Source organism: Corvus kubaryi, unplaced genomic scaffold, assembly GCF_017639235.1.
Source record: "Corvus kubaryi isolate FWS band 111438036 unplaced genomic scaffold, C.kubaryi_AGA036_p1.0 37334, whole genome shotgun sequence".
NCBI lineage: Eukaryota > Metazoa > Chordata > Aves > Passeriformes > Corvidae > Corvus > Corvus kubaryi.
The window spans coordinates 22,156,519-22,169,897 of NW_024581108.1; the positions used below are offsets into that span (position 1 = coordinate 22,156,519).

The 13,379-nt window shown below is 42.9% G+C and overlaps 1 protein-coding gene across 13 annotated transcripts in view; it reads right to left on the minus strand.

The window, feature by feature from the left end:
* Positions 1-13,379, minus strand: part of DAB1 (DAB adaptor protein 1) — a 417,412-nt gene that overhangs the window by 38,266 nt on the left and 365,767 nt on the right. The gene's annotated exons all lie outside the window — the stretch shown is intronic.

The window sequence follows — 13,379 nt, forward strand, 5'->3', positions numbered from 1 at the left end:
CACATTTTGAAAACCAGCATGATATCCATGCAATCTCTAAACAACCAGTTGTTTTTAGAGTTAAAAAAAAGTAAGTGTTTTAACATTCAGAAGCGGGGAGGATGCCTGTGTGTGGCAGGGAAAAGGCTGAGCAGGGCGAGCGATGGGACTTCTGTAGGGCAGGGATTGGGATGTGAAAGGAGAGGCAGCCTGGGAGAGATGGATGGCTCCATATAAAACAGAAGACTGGACATGTTTCATTTTCATTTCACAGTAAATGGCTCTTAACGTCCCCAGATCAAGATTGCTTGCTCGTGGGAGAGTGAAGTGTTGCCAGTGACTGCAGGCAGAACGTGGCTGAGCTGAAGCTGCACTTCAGACTCTCCCGACGTGTTGAGCGTTTAAAATTAATGATGGGATCTCACTTAGATAATACAGGGATATTGATTTATTAGGTTTTTTTGAAAACCAAGTTACATGCTATCTGTTACACTGAAATGAAGTGTTCCCATCTCTCTATTCTGCATATGACAGAGAACGTTATCTCTGGCTCCTATTAAATCAAAGTTCTCTGACATTGCTTTATTGATTGCCAGGCAGCGTTTCGCACTGAAATTAAACTGTGATCAGATGCCTTCCTCATGGAATTAAATTTGAAGATTGTTCTGCAATGGTAGAGTATCACCCACAAGGTAAGAGAGCAGATGGAGACGCTCCAATTTATTTGGGAATCCACGTTCACTGTTCAAAAATCATTACATTTCCAATGGTTACGATATTTTACACACTGTATCGACAGAGATATAAATTAAGTAAAGGTAACTGCAATTATCCTTTTATGTACTTTATGGGATGGAGTTTAGGGAGAGCTTTTCACTTGTTTGAGGAACACAGAGTTGGAACACACACATTGCATGCACACATCTGTACTCAAATGCAACTATAAACACACCTACATTTTCACAGCCCTCAATTCAACTCATGAGTCCCTTCTACATATTCCAATGCTCCATTCTAAGCATTATTTAATGAGTGCCTGACTCTTTGCTCCTGCACAGAAGAAACGGGGGTCCTGTTGCAGCCAGGAGAGATTCACTACAGTAAACTGCAAGATCAGAACCCTGTCTCTAGTGGCTACAAGCACATAAAAGAATTATTTCTCAACTCAGGGATGTTTCTGACCCCCCTGTATGCCAATGCTGATGGATTCCATCACACACTATTTAAAGTTTTTACTCTATCTGTGCGGAGAGCTGCTACAAACCATTTACCAATCCTTAAGTGAGGTACCAAATTGTTTTGGAGCACTGCAGCACGACAGAACAAATTATAGAGAAGACTTAATTCGTATTATGGTTCAACACAGTCAATTACATACTGCAGAGATTAGAAAGGAATTTAACATTTAAATTTCAGTTGTTAACAAAATCCACAGCCTCCAAATTATTTTAGGTCTCCTGTGACTTTAGTCACTGTTGCAAATGTTGGAGATTTTAAATGGAAGCACAGATAAAGTCTCAAACTGGGTAACAAGACCATCTTGTGATGCATGAGTTGTTTTTTTAGGCTAAACATAATGTCATTATTATATTTCATTCATACACTACCAAATTTTTGCCTGGTTTTAAACTTAAAAGTCAAAAATACCCATCTGCACCAAGCCTGCTGCCCTTCCTCTTCCCTGGTGTCTCCCACCAGCCATTGTTTCCTCTCCTTTTCTCCATTCCATCTCCTGCTTCTCCTCTTCCCCCAGGTTGCTCCCTGTACATCACACTGAATTGATTTAGCTGCCTCTGAGATCTGTAGCATTTCTAATTTCCCTGAGGCTGCTTGGCACCTATCATAAATTTTTTCACCCCTTATCCTCATCGTGCCCCTTTATTTCCACGCTGTAGCCTCCAGTGCCACTAAATCAATTAAGTCAATCAATTAAGTACTTGGAGGGTCCAGCAATCATGTCAAAAATGTGAGTTAGATGGCATGAGAAAGTCACTGCTTTACTATCGCTATTTCTCTTTTAATGAGGTTGTCTATTTAGTGGAGCCTGGGGCACAGTGTTAAGAGCCACAACAAAAAAACCACCCTGCAAGCTGCAAAGCCTCCTGGAAAAGCTGCCCCACCGAAAGCAGGAAGCTTGTTCCACACAGCATCACATCCAGCAGGACAAGTTCCATAGGGATTTGGGTTGCAAGGCCTCTCACCTCGAGTAACTGAACGCTGAGCCTGGTTTCAGAGAGGTGGGATCAACTGGCAGCTCCACCATGGATGCTGGGATGTGGGATACAGGCAGGGACCAAGCCTGTCCCTGCCCACTCACACTGGAATAAGCAATGAAAGACTTTGCCTGTATAAGCTCCCTAAACACCTCAGTTACCCACACCAAACTGCAAAATCCTTAATGGATTCATAATAAAATAACTTCGTGGACCATAGTTTCAGCCATGCTGCAAGTCCCCTGTATTCCAGCTGGGACTGCTCAGCAGCACATAAGGAAAGCAGGCCTGGTATGTTTAGGAATACCACTGGAAAAAAATCATGGAAATTGAACGTGGGAAATGAATGGCAAAGCCTTAACAAGAAGCTCAGCAAGCCCAAAGTGCATCAGGACATCGACCATTACTTACTGCAACACACTCAGTGAAAACAGTGCACTGCAAAACATGTGAGTGGCTCCGAGATCAACTTTATCTCCCTGCTGCAAGGAAAACACTGGGAGGTACAGATGGTTCTCCTTCACTGCACCCAGGATGCTGCTGTGTTCCTTAACAGGGCTCAACATGCAGCACCTGCTCCAATGCTCTTCATGGCCATTTCCTTACAATTCCTGTTTGTTTGAGCTGGTATTTGCAGGGATCATGGGGACAACAACAGGCCGCAAGCATTTCCTTAACTGCCTGTGTTTGTGCCACAATGGTTCTCTGCTGTTTTGTTAAAATGCACTTAGAGGTGGTGTGGAGCTGCTTATCCCCTTCACAAACATCCCACAGTCCTGGAAGTGCCCATGGCACTGGGGTTGGAATTAGATGATCTTTACGGCCCCTTCCAACCCAAACCACTCAATGACATGAAACACCTGCAGATTCAAATCCCAGAATGATCTGGTTTCATAACTTCTGAAAGTTTTAAGAGATGGAAAGCAGTCCCTGTATGTAGACAGCTAAAAAAACACCACCCAAACCCCCAAACCCTGTTCCTGGCATAGACTTTTCCCTGGTACCTATTAAGGTGCAGGGATACCTCTCAAGCAGTTGTGAACCCTTCCACCTCCTCTTCCTCTCGAGAAAAGTGCATTTCAGTGGGACTGTGTACAGACAATTTGGAGGAAAAGTCAACAGTCTCAAATGTCAGAGTGAAATGAAAAGCACATCAAAAAATTGCATTTGCATCACAAACTTTCTCGTGTTTTTTTCTGGAACTTAGTATTTGGATGGCAGATGGGGTGGCAAGACATCAGCCTCATGAGATAGGCAGGCGATGAGCAGATGGGGAAATGAAACAACCACTGCAAAAATTCTCAGTTTCACGTGAAATAGCAGAGAGGAGACAGCTCAGTGTTATTTCAGAGCTACAGCTGCCAACAACTTCAAACTCCCTGCAAATTACTACTGGACACAGCACAGGGTGACTGAGAAATATCTTATTTCCAATCTGACAGTCCTCCCCTACTGTGATGAACGCTTCAGTCACGTCCATGGAAAGAGGACGGAACAAACAATATGTGACAGATCACAGTAATCTTCCTTAAATGTGATAGTGCTTAGTGTGAGGAAACACTTGATAGCCCCCCAAAAATATCTGTTATATAAACATTTACTGCAACATGTGGAACATTTTATCAGGTTTGATCTAGTACAGGAAGAGAGCTGTAGAATTTAAGCGCAGCAATTATCAAAATACTGAACTCCTACAAGAAGAGCAAGGAGTTTTGGAAGAAAGCATCATTCCAATTCAGCTTTCCAAAGAAATGTCACATATGAAAACCTGAAAAGCAAAACTCACTGGAAACCTCTTGCATTTATGGAGATTTCAGTACTGGGAGGCATCTCCCAGCACTGGCCAAGACAATCAGTTTTGGTCATAAAAGAGTATGAACTGAACATAAAACCACGGAGTGGGGGCTGAACCCTCCCCCTGAAGGAGACTGAAAATGAAAAGTCCACTGCTGAATCTGCTTGAGCCAAAGGCACGCATGGAATGTAGGCTGAGCAATAGATTATGGACTTTCCTTCTCCAAAAAAACCCCACCCCAAGAACAGGAGCAGAAAAGGAAAATGTAACCTCTGGAGTGTTCCCCAAGCCTGAAGGGACCTCTCAGAGGGCAGCCTGTAAGCGTGGCTTCACAATGAGAAGAAAATAAATCTGTCTAATCCCTGTGCTTCCTCCACACACACTGATTTTGCAGACAATAACCTGAAGAAAGACTTCTCCAAGTGCCAGCTACTAAAAGGCATCTCAGTGCACAAGCTCTACAATAAAAACACTTGGCACAAAAAGCTCACTTCGAGATTATATGCAGATCAAAGCTTGGTCTGTGTAGCACAAAGGGCCACATGAAATATTGTGTGATAAAGAGAAGAATCAAAACAGATTTAGCCCCAGCTCTTGCAGACTCAGTCCCTCCAGGGGGGCAGCCGTCTGGCTGTGACACAGCACAGCACCCAGAGAAGTGTAAATTTAATTTCCTTTTAATAACAATAACAATAACAAACTCGTAAGAGCCATTCTCTTCCTGCAGCCGAGGAGACTGAAGCAAAAAAAGCAGATTATGTGACTTCCTGAGCTTACACGGCAACGTGCAGCTGAGCCAGGAGGAAGCAGAGTCAGAGAGCAAGATCCTGTGTGAGGATAAGCACCTGCTCGAGTTGAGGGCTACACTAAGCCCTACCTGTACACTCCATCCTAAATAAAGGCAAGCACTTCACAGGAGTACCCCAGGCAAGAGCCTGTTTGGTTGAACTCAGGAAAAGAGCTTAAACGGGTACTTGGGCCACAGCTAAAACCCAAATTAATCCTCACCGTTCCCTTTGCTTGATGAGAAAAGCATCCTGCTGCTGCCTTTATCTCACCTGGGGAGCAAGAGGGGAAAATTCTCAAGAGAGCAAAGGCGAGTGCCCTTGTGGGTGCCTCTGTGCCAAACACACCCAGTGATGCTCTAGCTGGTGTGGCCCTGTCCCCACCTCAGACACCCAGAGTCAATTAAGGCAGCAGGACGTGGCTCTGCCAGCACAGCAGCCTAATTGTGATGAATGGATCTCTGATATTGAGCTGGCTGGATGCTCCAAGAACCTAATTTGTGAAAGGGAACAGCACTAAGGTAATAAACTTCTGTCCAGCTCTCATAATTTGTAATAATGTCCGACAAAGACCAGATATGAATTTAGTTATTGGTCATTGTCTTTGGAAGCAAATGCTAAGTTGCTCATGCAGAAGATCCATTTATTAGATATATGAATTTGGAAGGGGGCAAAACAAAACTGGAATGCACATATGGCCAATTTCCCATCTTCTTTTCAAAAGCTTTTCAATTTTTTATCAAATCAGGAGTGAAAGTAGCTAGTTAAACCCAAAACCCTTCTCCAGTTACTATTAAGCCCAAGTTGTATTTTAAATATGCACTTGCAAATTTTGTTCCAGGGCAAAGAAAATCCTAAAGGCCAAGGAACCATTTTCAGAGAGCTTTGGAAAGACAGATGTGCTACACTGAAGCTGAGATGCTGGGCATCCCATGAGTCTTGTACTATTTTCTTACTGTTCTGCATCTGACACAGCCATTGTTCTATCAGATGGTTAAAGCAAAGGATTTGCACAGCAATACCAAGAAGCAGCAAATCTGACCCTTGATACCGAAGCCAATGGCCCTAATCAGCTCAGCAGTGCACCATGCCCCAAATTCCAACTGCAAGGAGCATCTATAGCCTGCAACACATGGTTTCATGTTGCAATTTCACAGTTTCAGTGTGCTGTACAAGCAACAGCACTTGCCTGGAAGTTATTACTACATTCTTTGGGATGGCAGCTGCCCAGTGGCCACTGTGGGATTCCCAGGGCTCTAACACATCTGAGTGCACTCCCTCCGAGCTCCCACCTCACCACCCTCTGCAAAATGCTCAGCGGATCAAACTGGCCATAAATATGCCAATATTGCCCTCTACTCTCAAGCCAAAGCTTGCACACAGCTCAAGTGCAGCACCTTTGACCATGCCTTGTATTTTTTCCTGATAAGACTGTAAGACTCACTGATTAAATCTTGAATTTGAGGGAGCACAATATGCAGGAATGGGACAGTTTGCAATAGTATCACTGAACCCCTCTGTATTTTTGCTGTGTTCATCTTCACAGCTTGTGAATGTCTTTTGAGCAGCCCTTACTTTTTACAAGATTCTTTTGTTCCTTTACACCGGTATTCCTCGCCCTCCTCAAATGCCTTTGATTTACATGAACAGCACAAGAAATTCCCTCATACAACTCCTAGGGGATTTGGAGGTAATTTTTTTGGCTTTAACTGTCTCACATCTTAACTGCTTCAGATTCAGCAAGCATTACCAGCCACCCTCTTCTTGTAGCCTGTGATGTGAAAAACTCCTCAGCGAGAGGCAGCCGCTGATTCTCTCGATTTCTCATGCAAGGCCTATAAAGCAGAGCTTGGAAAGATCACAAAAACCATACTCAAATTTAAGTTGCACTGGATAGTCATCAAACAGAAACTTCCTTGGACCATAAATCTACTTGCACAATGTACCAAACTTTAGTGGAAAAGGGGGAAAAGGACAAGAGGGATTCATTTTATATTTATCTATCTATCTCCCAGATACTCTCCCTAATTCAGCAAGATTTGAAAGGGGGCTGAGAGAAAGCACATGTACAGGGAAGAACAAGAGCAGAAAAGGATTCTGTGAATTCACAAACTGTGTATAACCAGTATGTTGTGCTCATGAGCAGACTGAAAATGATGCAAAACAGTTGAGAACTTCACATGACACAATTTTGGTATTTTTCAAATACAGAAGTGATTTCACAATCAGAAATTAACCAAGGCATAGAAGCAAGAAACCCTGTGTTCCACAATGACAGACTGGTTGCAGTGGCTGACAATGGAGTTGCTGCACTTGGATCTTTTGCTGCACATCAGCAAAAGATGACTCTGGAGTGATGAGCTTTGCAATTCAGAAACAGCATCATGAACGACCAATCCTGGTCATAAAGACCAGAACATTTTGTTTTCAGTCTTCCTATAGTAAAAAGAGAGGAAAGCTTTTCCTCCAAGTTACAACTGCACGTATAAACAAGCTTCAGACAATCCCATAAATGGGATCATTCATCAATAAATCCTTCATTTGTTCAGGTCCCACAACAGACACTTCACCTCGGCTATAAACCATCCATAGCAATGTGACAAGTGTGTGTGCAGTATTTGAACCCTAAGATAAGAATAAAATAAAATGTAAAAGGCAAACCTCAGAGAGACTCTAAAGCAGAACAAAGAACTTGCAGGTAGGTTTTTTTGCTCTATTTTCTTTTTCTTTTCCCCTTGTGTTATCCCAAGGTAGGAATCCCTGAAGCTGCCCTAGGAGGGTGCTTGGCACATCGTGTTCCAAGAGTTCTACATTTCAACTCAGGCAGAGGAGACTGCTTTTAAGCTCTGCCCTGGCACCTTCCAAAAGAGATCCTACAGCTCCCATTTGCACATTTTAATGCTCAGAGTTGTTTCTTCCCTGCTCATTTTCATGGAAAGCAGGATGAATGTTTAGTTTTAGTCTTCTGCTGTTAATTGAAATCTCCAAAAGCAAACTTTGATTAACGCTCTGCATGCAGACCTGGGCCCAGCTGAGAGCACAGATCAACTCTGTTGGCTTTTCTCTCTCCCTGCCTTGCTTTGCTGTCCTGGCCATGGGTGTCACACACAAGGTCTGCCTTTCAGAAAAGCTCCCTGGCAGTGCTGCCCTCACCTTCCACCGAAATGCAGGCAGCAAAGCCCTTCACAGCTGTGGATGCTGGCTTGTTTCCTACTTATTCCTTTCATTCTACTCCCTTTGCAGCTCCTGCACACAGACATGCTGTCTTCTCCTCCTCAAACCTGAACTTACCCATGACTCCAATCCCAGCACTGCTCAGCACTGAGCCTTATGCATGCACAGGTTACACTCACACGTGCCTTACACTTTAAAATACCTCCAAATTCCTGTATCACTCACAGGAAAGCATTTGGCTAATTAAAGATCGCAGAAGGCTGCATATAAAACCTTTCACAAACCAACTCAGCCTTTTTAAAAGCAAGGACATAATCCAAAAATTGGATTCAAATCCATATTTTGACTATCTAAAAGGAAAAAAAAAAGTACTTTGAGCTATGCAGAGCCAGGGCTGGGAGCCATATGCAATATTTTTAGATACCCAGACTTCTTACTTGCTTTAAATGTCAAGGCACTCAAACTAATTAGTGCTCTGCCTCACCTATTCATAGTGCTGCCTTTAAAGCCAGCAGGAATGCTGCTGCCTGTTTCACTGGGAGTACAATGACGTGGAATTGGGATGGGAACCACAAAGGATTATAAAGTACTAACAGCAGAGATAGGCAGGACGCTACAATGTAGGGACACAAGAGGCACTGCTGTAATTCCACGATTGCCACTGGCTGCTGGGAGTACCACAGGAGATGCTGTTCCAGCCCCTGGGCTCCCCTGCCACATGGGCAACCACATGCTGGGCACACAGAGCATCCACCAGAAAGGTCAGGAGTACAGGGAGCTCATTTGGGAAGACAACTTTGATGAACAGTTGTTTTTGTACTAAGCAAAGATACACTGGTATGTGAAATTTATGACTTATTCAACTAAAAGAGAGGGATGAAAGCAGGTATTTGTGTTTGGTAAGTGCTGACAATGAGAGCACCCAGTGACAGTGGCCTTCCCTCTTCTTCTCCTTCCATTACACAAACTAGGAGGAAAAGAAAGGTGTTTATTCATCCTCATGAACTCTCAGATTGAACCACGCTCTTGCTGACTTCCCTGCAAACACAAATGTGTTCCAGAAGGCAGAACATCACCCACTGTCCTTATTTCCAATAAGTATCTATTACCATCATCCTGCCAAATCCACATAAATTTAAAAGTAATCCTTCCTGTAGTTTCCCTCTCTCATTACCCCGACAGTGAAGGACATCTGCCCCTCTTTCACCTGACCCCAGCAACAGGAGAGCCCACAAGGCAGCACAGGAACTCGGGAGCAGGGACAGTGCTATTGCTCCTACCAGGGCAAGCACAAAATTGCAGAGCAGCCTACCAGATAAAAATGCTCTGAATAGAAAGGGAAATCACCAGCACTCCTGGGGTGTAATGCTTCCCAGCCATTTCCAAGAAAAAAAGAGTGGATTTCAAAGCAGGATGTAACTTTCTGTTCTGGCACCTGCTGAATGTCCCCCACTGCTCTCCAGGGAGGTTTCAGAGCATCTCAGCTGCCTGTGCTATTATTATGTCAGCACTTCTCTTGCTAAATCCTTTCCCAAGCAGTCTGAAATCCAGCCATTGTAATTCCAGGTGTGCTGAGAATGGGCCTGAAATTTTCTTCTGCTGTGTGATGCATTAACCTGGCTTAAAAATACCAGGAACTTGCATGCAACTCTGTATTTTGGGTGCTCTTCTTGTAAGACAAAATTGCAGCTGGAGAAAAAGGAATGTGGCTCTGCTGGACATTTATTTATCTGGATCACAAAAGGGTAGTGACTATAGGCAAAATAAATCCCCATATAACTCCATACTTTTGAGTTTTCTGCCATGGGACAATAGGGGACAGATGCTGTTTAGCTCCACTATATAACAGGATCCATAATAACAAATATACTGACTTCCAACTTCTTAGCAAAATTCACCCCAAATTCTGGTTAACCACATCAAACAAATTAGACAGAATTGGAAATGTTGGCATAGTAACTTTTACTACGACAGCTCTGTAGACAGATACCCACCCCCATATGCAATGGAAGCCAAATGGTAACTGGGAATCCATCAATATTCCTAATATTTACTGTTTGGAACTATTACATATCACTGTTGTAACTATATAATAGTGAAATTCTCCATACCTTAATGCAGAACGAATGTAAGCAGCACTTCCCTTTCTTAAATCCATCCTGGGGTGCTTGGATTAAACAACAGGAGGCCAAAAGAGACCATCACTAAACTCATAAAATCTCATTTTCTGCCTTTTTGAAAGCAATCAACTTTTTACCCTTTTCCCACTGAAAAAATAAAGCAAAACAACTAACACAAAATGGCACAAATTATTTCAGTTTGGATAATATGTCTGGAATAGCTTTAGTTTATCTTCACGCCCATTAGGGTCAGAATTCTCACAAGGCAGTTTCTGCATACCCTGGACTACAAACAGGCTGGACTCAGCTCTAGATTAGAACTTTTCCCTTTTCCAGATGAGAGGAAGAGAAATTTCAGCCTTCCTCTGCATGCCAAGTGTTGAGAGGGATGACACAAGGTTCAAATCAAACCTTGAGATCCTCAAGACTTCCTAATATCCAAAATCACACCCAAATTCTGCCTTTTGTGTTCTTTTTTCCACAGTAACAAAACTGCCATAATACCTAAGGCTTTTACAACCCTCATACAGCAAACTGGGCATTTAAAGAACAGAACTCCATGAGCTTGTGGCTATTAAAAATCCCTGTGGAGCATTGTGAACCATCCAAACTGCCCAGGGCCCAGTTTGGAAGGCCAATAATGAATGAATTACAATAGTCAATAAGGGATGTAATTAAGGAAGTAGGTTCTCCTGACATTTACATTTTGCTAGTTGTCACATGCCCATGAAATGTGTTATTGTTTCCCTTCTGAAGTACCAGAGTCTATAAATACCTTGTAAGAATCATATGCAGATTTTTAAGTCCTCTCCTCTGCCATATTCTAATTAGACACATTTATTGTGTGTAGAACAGTAAATGCCATGTTTTACTGTTCATATTTACAAGCAGAAAGATGGAGAGTGTCAAGGAGCAGGGCATGACTCCCAGTCAGCCAGAGGGAACTTTTGCAGGCAGAAGCTGTGGACAATGCACAAAGGAAGGCCCCCAAATGTCACCATTTTCAACTCTATGTGCAAAATTTGACTTTGCTGTTTTACAGTTGCTGCTCTTTATTGTTATTACGTAATATTTTTCACACTGCAGTCCTTAGAAGTCCTCAGCATGGTCCAAGACCAAGCATTTCTTACAAAAGAAGTTCCTATAAAAAGATAATACTGATCTAAAAAATAAAGAAAGAATTAAAAGGTAATCCCAGTGAGTTTACATTTAAATTCCAGCCTTTGAGAGCTAAAGGCCAGATGGCCCTTGGACATCTCCAGGATGCAGGAATGCAGTAGCTCCTCAGCATCATCAGGTTTAAAACAAGTTTGTAGCATGGGAGTGTTTTAAAGAAAAATTAAGGAGGTACTGCATGGATTTGTCCAAAAGATGGTGGGCAGGGTGGGAAGGGGCCTGAAGTAATTTATTATGAAAACTGAATAAATGAATGGTGAAAGTTGGTAGTATAGACTGACTCCTCGAAAGCTGATGAAGAATAAAGGCAGCCATGAAGAGCCTGGAAAAAAAACAATTCAGCAATGGGCTGATAAAAGAGAGAAGGCAGATTCAGCCCAGGAATGCAAAGGGAAGTGTGACATGATCAAAAGAATTAGCTGAGGCAGCAATCCTGGCAGTCACGATGGATTTCAAAAATAAAAGTCAAATTTGTCAAGGACGAAGCAAAGGATAACAATTGAGACACGAGATGCAGAGAGGCAGGACTGGGCTTAAACTCTCAGTGTGAGAGTAAATGCTGTATTTCAGAGTAGGTGAGAAGAATTCTGCAAGATCTGGAGTTACCCTGGGTGTGGCCATAAAAAAAAACAACAGGCCAAAAAGGCTGAATTTACAGGGCTGAGTAATAGATGATGCTGGTATTTTGCTCAGCTCTCTGAAAAGGAGGTCAGAGAGAGACCTCTGGGAGTCAGGATTAAAAGGCCTGGTTTTAGCCACACTGAGCTTCAGCTGTTGGCTAAACATGCAAGGAGAGGGCTGGAGAAACAGATCAACACTGGAACAGAGGACAGAGCTGGCATCACTTGGTTTGACACAATAACCCAATTTATGTTTGCAAATGAAATAATTCTGGCAAAAAGCACAGCAGGGAAAAAATGAAGAGACCAAGGACAGACAGCACACAGGAAATTCCAGACAAAAACTGCAGGAGAGGATCTAGGAAAACAGGTAAAATCCAGAGACAAGAGTCATGGAGAGCAGGTGGAGGACTCTGTGTGGAATCAGCTGATCAGGTAAGATGCTCACAGAGGGCTGCACCTCAGATCAGCCAGGAAGAGGCCAGCAGGAACTCTGGGAAGTTTTAAAGACATGAAGGTGACAAAACCCACCTGTGGCAGCCCCAGGCAAGGACCACCAGCAGTCTCCTGGCCAATCCCACCCCCTGGCAAACACAAAACTCAGTGAACTCCTCGCCCCATCTCTCCTGCTTGCTGCAGAACGAGCAGAGAGCAGAAGAAATTAATTCTTTCTTTTATTTCTATTTTTAAGGACTCAGAGACACTCAGTGATAGAGACTTTGACAGTTTGACATTTCATCTGCTCCAGCACATGTGCTTCAAGGAATAACTGCAGATCCATGATGGTACCTCGATTTCTGGTCAGGGATGCCAGAACCAACAGATTTCCAGCAAAGTCAAGAAGTACCTTTGGTACATTTTAAATGAGGCCTCTTCTGCCAACAGCGAGAATTTTTATCTTGCTAAAATTTTCTTTCAGCCAAGTTTAGCTGTCCTGTTAGCAATCTATCAGCATAGTTAACACCATCACTCACACTGAACGGGGAAGAGCAGCAAATCCAGGGGTTATCAGCACAAACCTGATAAAGCCTCAGAACATGCTGGAAAATGCGCTGTAGCAACAGCTTGAGGAATCTGTGTGCACTGTAAGGTCAAGAGAGCTTAAAAGTTCAGGAAGATGGGCAAAATGATGGCATCCAAAACATTGGTTGGAACATTTCAGAGCCTTAACATGATCTCAGTTAAAGAGAACAACCTGAGGACAACAGGATGATAACCACCCACCACATGTATTATTTATTTGGATGTCATTAAGACTTAAAGAAGAAGCACAATCACCAGTTCTGTGGCCAGCATGGGGAGAAAAATTAATTTTTTTTTAATGGAATGCTACAGGAGAGGTCTGGTCCCCCTTATATGGAATAGGGCACTGAGCAACACCATTTCAGGCAGGTAAACCCTCAAAGATATAAACTAAACTAAACGAAACTAAAATCCTCAGCTAAGATAATGAAGCTTTGAGTAACTGATAGATAACAAGAACAGATAGCCAACATGAAATATATGTATTTATACAC